The sequence below is a fragment of the Antechinus flavipes genome, chromosome 5, assembly GCF_016432865.1.
Source record: "Antechinus flavipes isolate AdamAnt ecotype Samford, QLD, Australia chromosome 5, AdamAnt_v2, whole genome shotgun sequence".
NCBI lineage: Eukaryota > Metazoa > Chordata > Mammalia > Dasyuromorphia > Dasyuridae > Antechinus > Antechinus flavipes.
The window spans coordinates 172,269,524-172,286,755 of NC_067402.1; the positions used below are offsets into that span (position 1 = coordinate 172,269,524).

The 17,232-nt window shown below is 33.7% G+C and overlaps 1 protein-coding gene across 2 annotated transcripts in view; it reads right to left on the bottom strand.

Moving 5' to 3' along the window:
- The window catches only part of STK38L (serine/threonine kinase 38 like), a 110,037-nt gene that overhangs the window by 87,830 nt on the left and 4,975 nt on the right, over positions 1–17,232 (bottom strand). Inside the window, exon 2 of one of the 2 annotated variants that reach the window (XM_051963349.1) lies at positions 14,770–14,912. The exons of the other annotated variant lie outside the window; for it this stretch is intronic. The gene's annotated coding sequence lies outside the window, so the exon portion shown is untranslated. The remainder of the gene's footprint in view (positions 1–14,769; positions 14,913–17,232) is intronic. 2 annotated transcript variants of the gene reach the window in all.

Consider the following 17,232-nt stretch of genomic DNA (forward strand, 5'->3'; position numbering starts at 1 on the left):
TTGAATTACTTGGCATCTAGGGAGAGGGTAGGGGGAAAGGGAGGAAAAATTTGGAACACAAAGTTTTGCAAGAGTGAATGTTGAAAATTATCCATGCATATGTTTTGAAAATAAAAAACTTTAACTAAAAAAAAAAAAGAAAAGAAATAAGGTTTAGGTTAAATAAAAAGTAGAATTGTTAACTTTGATAGTTATGAGTCAAAAGAACAACCTACAAAGGAGATTATTCAATTCTTTCATTAAATGGCTTATTATACACACACACACACACACACACACACAGAAACAGACTGAAGAGAGAGAGAAAATGAGGATATCTGTCTGGCTTAGGAAGACATACTAGGTATTAATGAACTTTTGCTTTTTTCTTGACAAGTGAATATTGTCCATTTATTTATCTAGAAATAACTTATTTTATAATTTACTTCACTACTTCCTCCAAATTAACAGATATTTTTACATCCTAGATACTATAGGAAAACATTTAACTATCCATCCATCTATAAATCTTATTTTGGCTCCTCCCCAAAAGTGTTATCTATGTCATAAACACTTACTTTATAGAATTACTGTATACCCAGCAATAAAACTAGCATATATTGCACTGTTCTCATAAAGGAGAGCAGTTCAGAATAAGTTATTAATTGTTCATACTATCTATGGAAAAAAAATTAAAGACCAAAGCACAAGATCAAAGACCTTTTCCAACAACTTTTTCCCCCGCCATATCTTTAAAGTACGAGAGTAATTAGAATGCTCTACTTGGGTTTCCCTTCTTTTTGTCACTGTAAGCTTCTAGGAAAAACTAACCCTTAATTGGCAAAGAAAGGTCCAAAGAGATAAGCAGCAAGGTGGTAGAGAAGCAAGAGATTTGGAAAAATCATAAATGATCGGTCCTTTAAATAATAAAATGTTGTCTTTTTTTATGTTCATGTAAGTCATATATCTTAATAAGAAAAGACTATCGATTATTTCTGAGAAACATCTAAAATATTGTTTTCAGGCCTAGGTGTTATATTTTAGAAAGGATATTAACAAACTTCTTGAGAAAGGCAATCAGAACAACAAAACATGTTGTAAAGAAATGGAGTGAAGGAATCAACTAAGTTTATCCTACAGCAAGGGAAAACATGGAGGAAGGCAAGATAAAGAGGATGGGTTAGAGATGGAATAAATGTCTCCAAATATTTGGAGAACTGTCAAACTTATTTTGATTGGTTTTAGATATCAATACTAAGAGCAATGATGGAGGCCAATTTCTTTTCAATATAAAGAGGAAAGAGGTACCTTCAAATGAAAGTGAATGACTCCAGAAATCTCCACCAAAGAGATACTTCAAATGAAGGTTGGATGATTAGTTGTTGGATATGTCAAACAATCAACAATCTTTAAAAATTTTTAATAGTATTTTATTTTTTCCAATCAAAAATATAGTTTTTAACATTCATTTTATAAGATTTTGAGTTCCATAATTTTTTTTCTCTCCCTCCCTTACCTCCTTCCTCCCTAAGACATCAGTCTAATATAAAACATACATGTACAATCGTATTAAACATATTCCATATGGTCAAAGAAAAATCAGAACAAAAGGGAAAAACCTTGTGAAAGAAAAAGAAATAAAAATAGTGAGCTTCAATCTACATTCAGATTTCATAGTAATTTCTTTGGATGTGCTTAACATTTTCCATCATAGGTCTTTTGGAATTGTTTTTAATTACTGCATTGCTTAGGAAGCTAAGCCTATAAATCAAGAAGCATTTTTAAAAGTGTTTTCTGTATGTCAGATGCTGTGCTAAGTACTGGGAGATATAAATATAAGAAGTAATATAATACTGCTTCCAAATAGTTATTACTCTAAAAAGAAATACTCTACAGTTAAAATTCTGGAAAAAAATAATTCCATAATAATGAAACTAGGGTCAAAGATTTAGAGCTTGGTCATAAAGATCAACACCCTCATTTTATAGCTGAGGAAACAGGAGTTTAGGTAAATCAAGTGATTTGTTCAAGGCCACATGGGATACCGCAGACATGATTTGAACAGAGGTCCTGACTTTATCTCTGAACTCAGTTATCATTTTAACATTTTATGTGTGTATAAATTGAAGTTGGATTTAGTGATCTTCAAGTTCTTCTTCCTCTTTAAAATTTTATTATCCTAAGCACACAACAGTTATGTGGCATAGGCAGAATATTGATAAAAACAAAGGCAAGAAATTTTGTATCTTGTTCTAGCTGTGTCAGTTTAAGATCAAAATACACAATAGGCCAAACTAATACATTAAATTCAAACTCCAAGAAAAAAAGTATTCTAGAAATTAATTAGTAGGAAGTGCACATAAATTAGTTTTGGACTAAATACTTATTTGCTATGTAAACTTTGGGATTTTTTTATAATTCCATTTTAAAAATTATCTTATTATTTGACAATTTTGTACTTAAAAATCCTACTATGATTTTACTAAGCATATTCTATTTTTCCTTCCACCTATCCCCACATAGGAGATGTATATATAAATGAGACTAAAGTTTCAGAGAAAAATATAATTAGATGATACTAGACAAATGGTTCCTTAGAAAACAATGAATTTAAATGTAACCCTTTTTGGAGTGGGAAAGATTGTTTTGAGTCAATTTCTTCTCCTGAAATTCTGAGTTACCTTTTGGGAATCAGTTGTAAAATAATCAATACTCTTTTCTTACATCAAAAGTCCCAAGATTACTAGACACACTTGTCACCTAGAAAATTACACTTTGAAAGATTATCAACAAAGTCATTTAACTTTAAGACATATGAAAAAGTGACTTCCTCTCACTACAAGCAAGTGTGTCAATATATCAAGATTTCATAAGTGTGGGAATTGCCCTGCAATGGCAGAGCAATCCAAACAATTACTTAAGAGATGTCATATGGAATTGCCCAAGGCTGAGAATTTATGATTACATATCTAGCAAATGTCAAAGGAAGGATTTGAATCCAAGTCATAAAGATAGATCACAAGATCCAGATTTCAAGATGGACATGACTTTAAAGGTCATTGAGTCCAACTCCCTTATTTTACAGATGAAGATATTAAGGCAGAGAAGTTTAAGTGTTTTTAGAAACTATGGAAATATTAAGTGCTTCTTACTGGCATAAATAACTAATATGCTCCCTGCATTCATTCTCATGACCACAGACTGTTCCATTAATCCTGTCTACTTCACTCTGTAAATTTAATTCAGTTTATTGGGTTCTTACTTTGGACAATGTATTGGAGTAGGTACTAAACTGTAGGTTCTAAACCAAATTTTTTTTGGTCATGGATCTCTTAGGTAGTTCAGCAAAACTTATCTTCATAAGTTTCTCAGAATAATGTTTTGAAAAACATAAAATACATAGGATTACAAAGGAAACCAATTACACTAAAATGCAATTATTAAAAATGTTTTAAATAAAATAACAACCAAGTTTATGGATGCTAGATTGTATTAAAGGAAATATAAAAATATAAAAGACAAATTTCCTGTCCTCAAGGAGTTTATTCTTGTAGGACTATGGTAAACAAAATTACAGAATTAATAGAGGGGGAATAAAACCCAATTTGATTAAATTATTCTGAACTGATTATTTAAAACAAGGAATTTATGATTTTTATTACCAATCCTCTTGAATCATAAATGTTCTATAACAGGTTTCCAAATCATAGATACTTACTTAAAGAAAGGTGAATGAAAAACAAACCTTTTTTCCCCCCAACTTTTAAGAGATTATCTCAATTAGCTGGATTACTTGAATGGAGTCAGATGGTCCAGCTCCTTCCCTCAGTCTGATATAAAACATACATATACAATCGTATTAAACATATCCTATATGGTCAAAGAAAAATCAGAACAAAAGGGAAAAACCTTGTGAAAGAAAAAGAAATAAAAATAGTGAGCTTGAATCTACATTCAGATTTCATAATATTTGGATGTGCTTAACATTTTCCATCATAAATCTTTTGGAATTGTCTTTAAATACTGCATTGCTTAGGAGAGCTAAGTCTATCAAATCAAAAAATCTACTCCAGGAAAAAGGTTTAAATATTGATTAAGTAATCTTATGAAGACCTACTGTACTTCCACACCAGAACTGAACAAGCGCCAATGTACACACATACACACATACACACACACACACACACACACACAGCGCACCAGGAAATTCCATGGGCAATAGGAAAGAAGGCTGCCAGGAAAACTACCATTCACATAGTCAAACAAAACTTGGAAGAGGACAAATTATGGCAGCAACCAGGATGGTGCACTTACAGTTAAGAGGTATGTACAGCTCTCAGAGAGGATTATTCTCAAAGCCCCAAAAGATCCCACAATCTGAACTTCAAAGATGGCAGAGGGGAGTGTGCAATGTACTGAGAAGGTGGAGATCAGCCAAACAAAAATACCTTAAGGGTCTTGGCGACCTAAAAGTACAATAGGAGGCAGAGGCAGACCTGAAACAAAGCACTTGTTCATGAACTAAGCCTGAAAAGATGGATAAACACATGAAGATGTAGATTACTATAAAGATGTATAATAGATCCAGATACTGAAAAAAAATCTAACTTAGAAGGAAAAAGTAACAATGAACAACCCTAACCCTAAGCAGAGTGATAGAAAGCAATTAGGTCTTCTATAAGAACTAAATGATCATTTACAAAAATGAAGGAATAAAAAAATACAATAAAATAGTTGGAGGAAAAAACTGGAAAGTAAATAGTTTGGAATACAAACTTGTCCAAGAATGGACTCTACAAAAATCATAATACATCAAACCAAAATCAAAAGATAGTAAGAAATATTAGCACAAGAGGATGTTATGGAAACTGCTATATGACCTGAAAATGGGTCAAAAAGAGATCATTTAAAAATCATTGGTTTCCTGAAAAACCAGTATTTTTTTTTTAAATCCTGGATAGTAGCTCAGAAAATGATAAATGAAAACTGCCTAGATCTATTAGAACCTCAGGATAAAGTGAAAACAGAATCCATCAATTATCTCCTGAAAAAAAAAATTATCTCCTGAAAGAAACTCCAAGATGTTATGGATCAGGAATATTATAATCAAATTCCAGAACTTTCAGATCAAAGAAAATATATTTCAGGCAGCCAAAAAGAAAAAGACCAATTTTAAAGGAATCAATCAGGACTACACAAGACTTAACAACTTCTCCTTCATAAGGAGAAGAAATCTTGGTATTCAATAAGACATAAACTGACGACCAAAATTAACCTATTCATAAAATTGATTAAAATTCTACAGGAAGAAATTGGACTTTCAAGAGAATTTTCAAGCATTTCTGATTTAAAAAAAAAAAAAAAGACCAGTACTTAATAGAAATTCTGAAAGGCACACAAGCGGTCAGAGAAAAATAAAAGAAAAGGCAATGGAGATTATTTCAGAGAATCCTGAAAAGTATGAAAGAAGTGAGCAAAAAAGAATTAGCAATACAATGACAACAATGTAAACAGAAACAATTTTGAAAGACTTAAGAATTCTTATTAACACCATTAGATCTCCAAGGGAGCTACATGAAAAATATTACTCACCTCCTGATGGAGAATTCAGACTTTATGTGAAGAAGGAAATTTTTTTGGTCATAATATGGATATATTTTGCTCTACTATGCTTATTATACAGGCTTTGATTTTCTTTTGTTGGTGAAAGTGAAGGGGAGTAGCTATGGTGATGACAAAAATACAAAGGAACAAAATTTAAAGCAGACCATTGTAACATTTTAGAAAATAAAATACTTTAAAAAAAAAAAAAGAAAGCAAAATGGAAAAGATTTCTTATACATGGTTTCAAATACAAGGTTTAATATTCCATTTTCTTTTTTGTGTTCTACTTTGTATATTGAAATGCTCAATTTTTGCCTTTGTAACGTTCATTACTAGCAGTAAAATTGATGAATGCCTGCAAACTTGCTATAAGACAATTACATGTGGTAGAATGTCCTCTATGTTTTGACCTTAAAGTTAAAAGTTAAAGTTAAAGTTCAGATAAGCACTGTGTGTGTGTGTGTGTGTGTATGTGTGTTTATACATACACATACATGTAATGGAAGAAAAGTGGTACTAGAAAACAAACAGCCATCTTATATCTTTCATGAAATTATCAAATGAGCAGCTGGAAAAATATAAGTGCTCCAAAGATACTATTGTACCTTGAACGTTCCTGAAGCCAAAGAGAATAGGAATGTAATACTTAGATGGGAGACTACTTAGGAATACTGAATGCTTTAAGTTTTTAGGTTTTTAGTTTTAGTTTTCTATAGTACAATGGTTATCATGTTTACCTAAAACAAAGACCTCCAGTTGGAGACTAAGTAAAAAACAATACAAGATAATAAGGTAAGTTTTTTGGGGGGCAGCATAGCACAGAATAGGAGTCCATCACACTGCAGGTAGTGAAGCCTGAACCAGAGTAAAATGAAATTGGAAAATGTTTAATATAATAAAAATACAACAGGATATATATACCAACATGAAATTGGAGAATATTTAAGAGAATAAAAGTACAATAGGACATATGTTCCAGCAGGAATCCTTCCTGACAGTTTAGTGATCCCTGTTTCTTGAATAAGGGTTCAAGTCCCACGAGATACCATGTGGCTTTGATAAGACCTTTAACTTTTTCTGGTCTCAATTTTCTCATTTATGAAATGGAGGGAATGGCCTCCTGAGGTCCCCTTTTGTTCTAGATCTCTGATCATAGAACATAGCTGCACTTCTTCCCTAGAGTTCCTTTCATCTTGCTTACAGGACTGAGATGAACTCCATTTTCTTGTTTTCTCTCCATGCTTAAGTGGTCATAAAGAAGATGAGATATAAGTAGATTGAATCAATCCAATACAGTACTGGAAAAATTTAAGGTACACATTCCAGTAGTGAGTCAATAGTGTCCAAAGGTAGCATACTGACAGAGAACGAGTTATAAGCCACCAAATACAGCAAGCACAGGTTTTGGAGTGAGGAAGACCTAAGTTCAAATCCAATTTCAGACACTTTATTAGCTAGGTGACCATAAGCAAGTAAATGGTTTACCTCAGTTTCCTCATCTGTAAAATGAATCAGAAAAGAAAATGGCAAACTGTACCAGGATCTTTATTAGAAAACCCCAAAAGGGGTTACAAAGAGTCAATCATAACTGAAATGACTGAACAATAGCAATATGCCACCAAGCATGAAAATATTGTATTTATTTAGTTTTAAATTGGTATCTAGATGAAGTGAATAATGAAGTCTATAGGTTACTGCTTTCTTGCAGGGGTTAGGGAAACATTTTAATCCTGTTCTTGTCTAACAAATTCACACTTCCATTTTACCTGGTTTCTTTTGGTCCAGTCTGTTCTGGCTCAGTAAGAAGATTATTAGGGATTGACTAGCTTCCAAGGTTATCCCTATTTGTTACCTCTGATCTTCTCTTCAGCTCTGGATAGTTAATGCAATGAGTTGTTACAAAGCTTAGCTTACTGTCGCGTAGGAGAATTTCTGTTGGCCTTCTCCACTTTCCTTAAGGTTTATTTTTGTTATATTGTCAAGCCATTCATTGTAAGAGAAAATGGTAGGAAAAGTTTGTTTTTTTTTTAAGTCACAAATATTACAAAACAATGGGAAGAGGAAACAAGGACAGTAACCCAAAGCTTTCTTTATGAGCAAATCTTACTTTTCAAAGTTTCAATATCCCCATTTATTAAGCAAAATTTCTGCTTGTCTTTTTTTTTTAATGCAAGTATTTTACAGATTTAACACATCAAAACAGCCCCAATGCAATGCTTCTCACTTTAGAAATCTGTCACTAAATACTCCTCATTGAGAGCTTTTTACTATACAAAAAAATGAAGTCACACTTATTTTCGGAGGAGGAGGAGGAAGAGGAAGAGGAAAAGGAGGAGGAAGAGGAAGAAGAGGAAGAGGAAGAGGAAGAAGAAGAAGAAGAAGAAGAAGAAGAAGAAGAAGAAGAAGAAGAAGAAGAAGAAGAAGAAGAAGAAGAAGCAGAAGAAGAAGCAGCAGCAGCAGCAGCAGCAGCAGCTTTGAGGGAACATAAGAGGTACTATCTGGCTTCAGTTGAGCCAGATCTCACATGTTCTAGATCCACTAAATTCCCTTTTATTACTCTTGGTGAAGTCTGGGAATAGCCTCAAGCTCCAGTTTTATAACTATTGAAGACTCCCCCAGAGGTCTACCATTTCCATCTCGACAAGTTAAATCTTCTGTTAAAAATTTTCCTCTATGCATTTAAGAGATGAGGCTGGAAACTTTTACCAATATTTAAAAATTCAAGTTAATATAACTCAATATCTGCTTAATTCTAAAAAGTTAAAAGCATGATTTATAAACAAGTTTAGGAATTTTAACTATCAAGGTTAGTTTATTTTTTTTTGAACACTGAAAATGCCAAGTAAAATTTATCTCCTATGCTTTTTGCAAGAGTAAACCTCAGATTCAGATGTAAATTATCAGCAGACAAATACATCTGTATTTCTTGACAAATTTCTTGACAAAACTAAATATAAACATGGTATCAACAAATGGCTCCCAACATAGATGAAGGTAGCACCTGCACATTTACAGCCTATTTACAGCCTATCTTACAATATTCTTTAATCATTCAAAACCAAAAAAAAATTTTTTTTTAGTTAAAAACCAAGCATTAAGTGCCTATTACATGCCAGGTGTCATACAAATATTATTTCATTTGAGATACATTTGAGTGTCAAGAGATCAAAGTAGCTGAAGACCCTCTAAATGGAATTGAGGGAGAACAATGGAGGTTTCATAGAATCATGGAATAAATAATTGTAAGGAAACTTAGAAAGCATCTAATTCAAATCCTTTTATTTTGATTTAAACTTTTTTTCAATTAACAGGTATTTGTTCATTTCTTCCTTCTATATTCTCCTTCAATGGGTAGAAGATAGGAGGGGGGAGAATCTCTTATAACAAATGTGCAGAATCAAGCAAAATAAATTCCCACATTTGGTCAACTATTGTATCCTGTAATGAGTCTTTTTTATCAGGAGGTTGGTAACATTCTTCATCATCAGTCCTTAGAAATCATGGTTGATCAAAAAATATTAACAATTTTCAAATGATGAAATTAAAGCCACCTATAGTCATATGAAAAAATTCTCTAAATCATTTTTTTTTCATAATTATAACTTTTTATTGACAGAACCCATGCCTGGGTAATTTTTTACAACATTATCCCTTGCACTCACTTCTGTTCTGACTTTTCCCCTCTTTCCCTCTACCCCCTCCCCCAGGTGGCAAGCAGTCCTATACATGTTAAATATGTCACAGTATATCCTAAATACAATATATGTGTGCAGAACCAAACAGTTCTCTTGCTGCACAGTAAGAATTGGATTCAGAAGGTAAGTGCAAACAGTTGACATTCATTTCCTAGTGTTCTTTCTTTGATTGTAGCTGCTTCTGTCCATCATTGATCAGCTGAAATTGAGTTAGATGTTCTCTTTGTCAAAGAAATCCACTTCCATCAGAATATATCCTCATACAGTATCGCTGAAGTATATAATGATCTCCTGGTTCTGCTCATTTCACTTAGCATCAGTTCATGTAGGTCTCTCCAAGCCTCTCTATATTCATCCTGCTGGTCATTACTTACAGAACAATAATATTCCATAACATTCATATACCACAATTTACTCAACCATTCTCCAATTGATGGGCATCCATTCATTTTCCAGTTTCTAGCCACTACAAACAGGGCTGCCACAAACATTTTGGCACATACAGGTCCCTTTCCCTTCTTTAGTATCTCTTTGGAGTATAAGCCCAGTAGTAGCACTGCTGGATCAAAGGGTATGCACAATTTGATAACTTTTTGAGCATTGTTCCAAATTGCTCTTCAGAATGGCTGGATGTATTCACAATTCCACCAACAATGTAGCAGTGTCCCTGTTTTCCCACATCCCTTCCAGCATTGCGCATTATCTTTCCCTGTCATTCTAGCCAATCTGACAGGTGTGTAGTGGTATCTCAGAGTTGTCTTAATTTGCATTTTTCTGATTAATAATGACTTGAAGCATCTTTTCATACATCTACAAATAGTTTCAATTTCTTCATCTGAGTATTGTCTGTTCGTATCCTTTGATCTAAATCATTATTAATTAGAGAAATGCAAATTAAAACAACTCTGAGCTATCACCTTATACCTCTCAGATTGGCTAAGATGACAGAAAAAGATGATAAATGTTGGAGGGGATGTGGGAAAACTGGGACACTAACGCATTATTGGTAGAAGTGTGAAATAATCCAACCATTTGGAGAAAATTTGGAACTATGCCCAAAGCACTACCAAACTGCTCATAACCTTTCACCCAGCAGTGCTACTATTGGGTCTGTATCCCAAAGAAATCATAAAGGAGGGAAAAGAATCCACATGTGCAAAATGTTTGTAGCAGTTCTTTTTTGGGTGCCAAAGAATTGGAAAATAAGTAAATGTCCATCAATTAGGGAATGGCTGAATAAGTTAAGGTATATGAAAATAATGGAACATTTTGTTCTATTAAAAATGATGAACAAGCTGATTTTTTAAAAAAAATTTCCTTTTGTTAGCTTTTTTTTTTTTAATTGACAGAACATATGCTTGGGTAATTTTTCAACATTGTCCCTTGCAATCACTTCTGTTCCAATTTTTCCCTTCTCCTAGATGGCAGGAAGTCTCATACATGTTACACATGTTAAAGTATATCTTAAATACAATATATGTGTACACATCCATACAATTCTCTTGTTGCACAAGAAAAATTGGATTCAGAAAGATAAAAATAACCTGGGAAGAAAAACAAAAATGCAAGTAGTCCATATTCATTTCCCAGTGTTCTTTCTCTGGGTATAGCAAACAAGCTGATTTTAGAAAGGCCTGGAAAGATTTATATAAACTGAGCAAAATAACTAGAACTAGGAATACATTGTACACAGTAACAGCGAGATTGTGTAATGATCAACTTTGAAAGACTTGGTTCTTCTCAGTGGTTTAATGATCCAAGGTAATTCCAATAAACTTTGGATAGAAAATACCATCTGCATCCAGAGAGAGAACTATGTAGATTGAATGTAAAGCAATACATGCTATGTTCACTTTTTTTTCCTTTTTCTTATTTTTTTTCTCTCATGGATTTTCCCTTTTGTTCTGATTTTTCTCTCCCAATACAATTCAAAAAGAAATGTGTTTTTTAAAAAATTTAAATTAATGTACATGTTCAAACATTAAAAAAAGCAATAAAAAGGGGGGAAAAGAAAAGAAATAGGACTTGAATCCATTAAAAAAAATCATGATTGATCATTGCACTGATCAGAGTTCTTATGTCTTTCAAAATTTTTTGCCTTTAAAATATTCTTATGCATGCTATTTTCTTTGTTTTGCTCACTTCCTTCTAATTAACAATATAAAAATTCTTTGAACTTGCCCCCTTCCACTATTGATGGTACAATTACATTCATATGCCATAATTTACTCAGCAATTCCCCTATTGAGGGATACCACCTTAGGTTCCAGTTCTTTGTACTCCAAAGAGTTGCTATAAATATTTTTCCTTTCCTCTTTCTCAGTCTCTTTAAGGCAAGTCTAGTAGATATATTGCTGGGTCAAAAAGAATGCAAATATCAGTAATTTTTTGAGAGTCACCTAGAGACAGCTAGATGGTGTGTGCAATGTATAGAGTTCTGGATAAAGTTAGGAAGAAATGAACTAGAATCCTGCTTTAGAAATTTACTACCTCTGGAACTTTGAGCAAGCTTCTTAACCTACCTCTCTTTTCCAAAAGTTCTTCATCTGTAAAATAGGCTATGGTTGATATGAGAATCAAATGAGATAACATTTATGAAGTATTTTGCAAACCTTAAAATAATATCTAAATGCTGGTTTTGTTATTGTTATTATTACTATTTCAGAGCATAATTCCAAATTGTTTTCAAGAATTATTAAAACAATTTAAAGTCCCACCAACATTGTATTGATGTTACTGTTTTCCTACAACTTCTCCAAGAGATGTTATTTTTCCATTTTTCTTTGAAGTCAACTTTGCCAATCTGATGAATGTAACACACAGAAATAATTCCCTTCATTTTCACATGAAGAACCAGAGGTACAGTAAAATCAAGTGATTTCTGCATGATCATTCTGACACTCCTCCAGACTAAAAGGCGAGCTTAGAATGAGTGCAGGTTCTGGTCTGAAGTCAGGCACCCAGTCCTTAAATGAATAGGGATAATTACCCTGTTTCTTTCCAGCATGAAACCCTCCCTAAGTTAAAGGACAGGGAGATAGAGGACAGTCTTGCTGTAAATAAGACCTGAGTTTGGGACCTGATTCTAAAATGTTACTAGATTTATGACCATACTAACAGGCCAGTCGTTTAATCACTCTGCCCCAGGGAGCTCCTTAACAACTTAAGTTGCCTAAACACTATAAGTAATGGAGGTGTTTCCAATTTGCATCAATGGAAGACTTGTTGCACTAAGAATTCCCTGAACTAATAAATTCATCTCTTTCTCACCTTCCAGCCTCTTCTTCATCAAACACAGACTTGATGAAGCTACTCTAAGTATAGTTACAGAATTTGGGAGAAGCTAGAAAGTTTCTTGAAGGCAACACTATAACATGCCTAATAGGATTTAGCTCCAGGGTTTTCCAACATTTGATGTGGAGTTAATTTTTTAATTTCCTCATAGCCTCATTATTATTGAATAGGTCAGTAGGAGGAAAAAAGTAATGTTTCAGGACATAAGTTACTAACAGAGGGTAGAAGGAAATGCTGGTGGCCATCCCACCTTCACAAAAATATGTTGTGGAGAATCAGCCAGTTTAAGCATTTATTAATGTTCAATAATATTACATTAATACATATTAATGCTTATAATGAGAGAAAGATGTCAGCAGCAATCAGTTTGGGAATCCACCAGATAAATCTTGAAGCTCTGATAAAGTATATCGATCTACTAACCACCTATCTCCTTCCTGAAATGATTCAACTCCCACTAAAACCCACACCTACTATGATCCCTGCCTCATGACAATCCTTTCCTCACTATATGGTCCCCACCTCTTCTCAGCTTTTCATTATTCCAAAAAGAACCAGCTAATCTGGTTTGCTCTCTAGTAAGTTTAATTGGAGAGATGACACAAGAGCTGACCAGTAAAGGAAGGAAAAGATCTCAACAATTAAAAGTTGTGGGGGAAATTCATTCCAGTCATGGTAAACAGTCTATATGACAAATAGCTTGGGGAATACAAGTGTAGGAGAAGAATGTATGAGGAAAACAAACGATTGGCATGAAAAGTGATTGAAGAGGAATAGCATTTAAGTAAAATCTGGAAAAATAAATCAAACCTTGAATGTCAGGATAAGAAATTTGTATTTCATTTAGTAGTCAACATGAAGTCATTGAAAGTTTTGATGTCAAGAGAACTGTTCGGTTCTGCAAACATATATTGTATCTAGGATATACTGCAACATATCCAACATATATAGGACTGCTTGCCATCTAGGGGAGGGGGTGGAGAGAGGGAGGGAAAAAATCGGAACAGAAATGAGTGCAAGGGATAATGTTGTAAAAAAAATTACCCTGGCATGGATTCTGTCAATATAAAGTAATTATTAAATAAAAATTTTAAAAAAAAAAAGAAAGTTTTGATGAGTGAACAATATGAGAACATTAGAGAAGACTAACTGGCAGTTGTGTGAAGAAAGGACTGGAATAATGATGGAGAAGGAACAAGGGGTAGTGCTAATGAAGATGAACCAAGATGGTAAGCAGTGGGAATGGAACAAAGTGAAGATATGGGAGAAAGATTGAAGAACGGTATTGATAAAATCTGGCAAAGAAAGTTCAAAGACATTACATGCAAAAAACTGTTAAAATAAGATTTGTGTCTTCTTTTATTCCTGGAATCTGTATTTTCTCAACTTAATTTCACAAAGATGAAAGTTAAGAGGCAATTTATCATGTCATCATCCACCTTCAAGCTAAGGGATTTCTAACCCATATGAAAAATGCCGAATATCAGCTTCCACCAAAGCTTTCAAGAACTATTAAATGCTACCCAATAAAACCACAGAATTTTTGTATGAGAAGGAATAAACATATTTTAAAATGAGGGAAATAGATACAAAATAATTTCCTTAGGGAAAGCTCACAACCCTTCTGGGCCTCAGTTTCCTGATCTATAAAAATTCAATTTGATTTAATTCAACAGACATTTACTAAGCAGAGTATCTTGGAGATACAAAGTTTGGGTAAGAGAGTCCCCAGAGAAAGAGAATTTAATTATATGATCTTTAAGGTTTCAGCCCATTCTTAGATTCACCAACCTTTTCTGGCTATATCAATTATTAAGAACATCAGCAGTATCAACAAAGTACTTGAAATTCTTACCAAAATCACCACAAGAGAAAAAAATATCTTTAAGGAATAAACATACACCCATGCAATCATAGGTTAAGACTAAAAAAGAAAAAAAAATTATAGAGCAATATTATTGTCAAGTTAGAAAAAAGTTTCTAAGTGGTGGTGGGAGAAAGGGGGGCTTCTCTTTGAATACCAACAAGAGCTCAGAATCTATAAACAAATACAAGGACAAAGAGGATAATAGTTCTATGATTCTTATCTTAGGATACAATTTTAGTCAGCTTGCTTTAAAAAGAAAATCTTTAACAAAAAACAAAATGTTGTTATAAGAGACAAACATTTCACAAGGGCTCACAAAAAATGACTCACCATAACACAACGTACTTTGTGAAGCTTTGAGAGATCACAGCCTTGCAGGAAGTAATACTACTTTACCACTTCTTATCAGTAGCATAAAGCTGGGCCATCACCAGTTGTCTTGACTTATGTCTTGCCCCTGGACTCTGATAACACTGGAAGAGAGAGTGAGGCTGATGACTTTGCACAGCTCTGCCTCACTTAAATCCAATTCACTTGCATGTCAAAATATCACCCTCTTGATGTCATTGGTCTTCTTGAAGAATGAAGGACAAACAACCAGAAACACAAAACTCTCATTTACCTCAAGAAAAATTACTATAAAGCATTTCAACAAATCTTTACTGACTTTCTATTTTTAATTTCTTTCTTTTTTCTTCATCTTTTTTTTTTGTTACTGTTTTTCAAGATGACAATAGTCTTTTGAAGCTTAAGAAGTTAAAAGAGACACACAAAAACAACAAATCTATCTGTGATTCCTCTAAAGCACAGGTGTCAAGAGAGAATTTTTCATATCTAATATAACCACTTCTGAGCCCCAATACTACCTTTTTTATTGCCAAATCCCAACACTCAATTCCCAGCTTCATGAATTCAGACAATCTACATCTCTTAATAAATCTGTACTATTAATAATATTTATCTGATTCTCCTTTGCTAGAACTCATTAGAGCGAGAAGATATGAATTTTAACATCCACTTTTGCACACAGGTTGCTGGAAGAAAAGGACTATGTATAGTCAATTAATTTCATATAGTATTTCATAAGTGTAGTACTTTCATCCTTACAAAGATCAAGGCTATAGGAATCTTTGCCTCTGATGGTCGAGCTAAATCTAAATCAATGTGATTAGGAAATTCAAAAACTAACCCAGGAATCTTGGCCTTAATACTGTTTAGGAAGTACATGATGAAATAGATGGCCAATGGAACTGATGCCAATGTGAGGAATCAAAGGTAATTTTTGGTAGTAGCATCTCTTGCTAGTACACCTTTATTTTTTTTTAAATTTCACTATTTTGGGGCACAAAATTAGAGATGTTTCTGAAACCTGCTCTACTAGGTAGAAGACTACAAAACCAGTCCACAAACAGATCAAGAAACATAGGAGTGTAACATCTAACATTTTAAGAGCCTACTGTGCTAAATTCTGGAGGCGGTAACAGACTTTTTCCTAGAGGTGACAGCTGAGTAGTAGAATAAAAAATATAGTCATGATATACATTATCATCCAGGATGAGGCATTTGAGAACCACAGTATAAAATGTTATGTGCAGGAAGCAGGATGAGAAATCAGGAAAGATTTCAGTAGAATTCATCTGATTATAGATCTAAAGCTAGAAGGGACATCATTTTACAGAAAGGGGAAATTGAGGTAAATTAAGTAACTTGGCCAAGGCCATAGTCTTTTTTTTTTCCCCAAAGGCAATCGGAGTTAAATGACTTGCTGAGTCACACAGTAAGTGTCTAAGATCATATTTTACCTAAGCCCTTCTCATTCCACTGAGCCACCAAACTGTCCCCATAGAGCATTTTAAAGGATTCAATCAACAGGCTGAAATGGCTAGGAAAACTAAGCTCTACTTTCTTATGACTATATGAGCTAAAGATGATCTCTAATGTCTCAAGTTTTTCACACCATCTAGTCTCTTTTTGACATTTATGCTCTAGATTATATTATAGTTAGTTATTTATCATCCTCTATTCTAGAATAACAGCTTTTTGGAAGAAAAGATCATATCATATCTCATCTTATCTCACTACTTCTCTCTTGAAAATTTGGGCTTCCTCACACCTTTTCAGCTCAGTTGTGTGCAACTGTTTGTGACCCCATTTAGGGTTCTCTTGGCAAAGATACTGAAGTCATTTGCCATTTCCTTCTCTGGCTCATTTTGCAGATGAGAGAATTGAGGCAATCAGACATAAGTGACTTGCCCAAGGACACACAGATAATAAAGGTCTGAGACTGGATTTGAACTTAGAAAGAAGAGTCTTCCTATTCCAAGTCACTGCTCTAACCACTTTACCCACCTAGCTGCCCTTCATAATTTTGATGCCACATACCAGTCCAGTCTTAGTTCATATTATTCACATTCATGTACACTTTATTCCAGTCAAATTTGCCTGTCCATGATATTCCAAGGCTTACGTGCCTGTCTTTGTGCAAATAATCCACCGTGTCTGAAATGTACTTGCTCCTCACCTCGACCTTGAACTCTAATTTTATCCTCACAACAATCCTAAGAGGTACATGCTATTGTTATATCCATTTCAGAAATGAGCACACCAAGACTTGTATAGGTTAGGTGACTTGCCCAAGAGCACACAGGTAATAAACATCTGAAAGATCACATCTGAGCTCAGATCTTTCAGACTCCACGTTCAGGACCTCTATCCATCGTGTCATCTCGCAATTATCTCCAAACTAGAAAATACCACAGAGGTTATCTAATCTAACTCTGCAACTTTTGAGAT